The sequence below is a fragment of the Babylonia areolata genome, chromosome 22 (assembly GCF_041734735.1).
Source record: "Babylonia areolata isolate BAREFJ2019XMU chromosome 22, ASM4173473v1, whole genome shotgun sequence".
NCBI classification, from domain to species: Eukaryota; Metazoa; Mollusca; class Gastropoda; order Neogastropoda; family Buccinidae; genus Babylonia; species Babylonia areolata.
In genome coordinates, this window is record NC_134897.1 from 1,408,752 (window position 1) to 1,411,575 (window position 2,824).

A 2,824-nucleotide genomic window follows, 5' to 3' on the forward strand; every position below is an offset into this window, starting at 1 on the left:
TCTTCAGTGACTAAACAATGATGAGCATCACTTGACTCTTCTGGGCCGTCCTTTGTTTGCTTGTTGTGTCGATTGCTGATCCTTTCTATATATCTCTTTTCTCACCTTTCACTTATTTCTTTACTGTCTTTGATTGGTAATCCTTTCTATATATCTCTTTTCTCACCTTTCACTTATTTCTTTACTGTCTCTGATTGCTGATCCTTTCTATATATCTCTTTTCTCACCTTTCACTTATTTCTTTACTGTCTTTGATTGGTAATCCTTTCTATATATCTCTTTTCTCACCTTTCACTTATTTCTTTACTGTCTTTGATTGGTAATCCTTTCTATATATCTCTTTTCTCACCTTTCACTTATTTCTTTACTGTCTCTGATTGCTGATCCTTTCTATATATCTCTTTTCTCACCTTTCACTTATTTCTTTACTGTCTTTGATTGGTAATCCTTTCTATATATCTCTTTTCTCACCTTTCACTTATTTCTTTACTGTCTCCCTCAGTCTCTGAAACTGTCTCTTAATTCGTAGAAACATGACTTGTAGCTTGGAGTTCTGGCTCTTGGCTGATGGTCACTCCTAAGTTCCTGAATTTGTTGACTGTCTTCAGCTGTTGACTACCGACACTTACCACAGCAGAAGAACAACGCGAACATCGCATCTGCTTAAACACACACACACACACACACACACACACACACACAAGGCGTCTGGTAAACACACTGGGTAACTTCAAGTGCACTGTCGCTGGAGTAGTCGTAGTCGTTACAAAAATTGCAGAACATGCATGCAGAAACAAGATCGACAATACACGTCACTTTCGTTTTATCACTAATGTCATTTTCATGAAATAGTTTCAGTTCCAGTTTCAGGGAGATGCCAAAGTGTACTGACTGATCTATATACGCTACACCATATCTGCTGAAAGAGTTAATAAGGAAAAAAAATCTTACAGTATACATTGCTAAAGAGTCATGCATACATGACTGTATGCAGTACGCAAGGCTCGATAAATAATTGCGACGCCTTGAAGAACTTACTGTCCAAGTGGATTACTTCCCATTGATGTGGGATGCTTTCCAATCAGAAAGGAGAATGAAGGATGCAAAATAAAACTAAAGTCAACAATGAAGGAGAGCAATAACGAAAACAGAAAAGACAATGTGAAACAAACCAACTGATAAACAGAAAGAAATAAAAACAAGAACAAGAACAGGAACAAAACTTTAATCTCCAGGCCTCCAGGCCCTAGAAAGAGGTCAAAAGTACACAATATGGTCATCACTCACCCACAAAAAAATGTAAAATACGTACTAACTTAACCTGTAGAACAAAAGTGCTTCTCGTGCATAGTAAATTAATTCTAACTTTCATCATTGTTGTCACAGAATTCCTGTCGTATCTTCAGGGCATTAAATATATAAATGCAGAGTTTACGAATACTGTAAACAGAACCATTCTTCATCACGTGAACATACGATTGACCTTCAGAGTTCAGATGTTTTTGCCGCAGGTTATTGTAAAGGACACAATTGTCTATAAAATGGTTTTCATATTCGATCACATTACAACGTTTACATGCGCAATTTGAATTACATTTGAATGTTCTTCTAAACATGATCCATTTATTGGGAGCTAACCAAGCCGTAATTTTACTAAACAGTCCTTAAAACACTTTTTATCCACATATTCAATATATTGCTCACACTGAAAACCAGTTTTAAACAGTCTGTAGTTATGATATATATCTTTAGACATTACTGACTCGTCCCACTCCTGCATAAATATATCTTTCATTCTTTGCTTAAATAATGACAAAAATGTTTGCTCACAACCAACGCCTTGTTGCAACCAGACATATCCAAACCCAAGTCTAAATAAAGTATTTTTCACTAAAGACACCCAGCATTTTTCCCCTTTCGTCTAAGTTAAACAACATCAAATATGCCTGTCTGGGTAATCGGTGCACATTCATATTCAGCAACCTTAACCAGTACTTGATACACCTTGTTGCACTATTTATATACAGTGGATAACGTCCTAATTCGCCGTATGCAAACTTGTTTGGTACTCTAAGTGTTATTTTCAAAAAACGTTTACATGCAAAGGAATGAACCTTCTCAATATTATCAAGTCTGTTAAGACCCCACATCTCAGAAGCGTACAAAAGAATGGGTTGTAGCTGAGCATCGAATATTTTGAAAAAACATCCTTTGGAAATATCATTCAGCTTCGTTATATATTTTATACAGTCAATGCATGCATGTTTGCCTTTTGCTGCTAAAATCCCTACTCCTTTGTTTATACTCATTTTTGTTTTTGTTGTAAAAAACAAACCCTAGATAATTATATTCATTCAGTACTTCTAGAGCATTTCCATCGAGATTCCACTTTTCATATCTTCCCAAAAAGCCACCTTTTCGAAAAACCATCACTTTAGTCTTGTCAGTATTTACATTCAAGAAGAGTTTTTTACATGCATTATTCAGAATATTAATTTGATTTTGCAGACCAATCGCAGTGTTAGATAGCAATACAATATCATCCGCGAACAGAAGAATGAACAACTCTAATAAATTAGGCAAAAACTGAATTCCATGAATACCACTGATTTCAACTGCTGAAGCAATTTCGTTAACAAATAGCGAAAACAATATAGGGCTTAACATACAACCTTGCCTTAAGCCAACGGGACAATCAAAAAACTCAGTTAACTTATCTTCAATACGTACACAAGACGTAACACATTTATACATAGCAATGATAGCATTCATAAATTTCCCCTTTATACCTTTCTGAGTCAAATATCAAACAAAGGCTGACGTT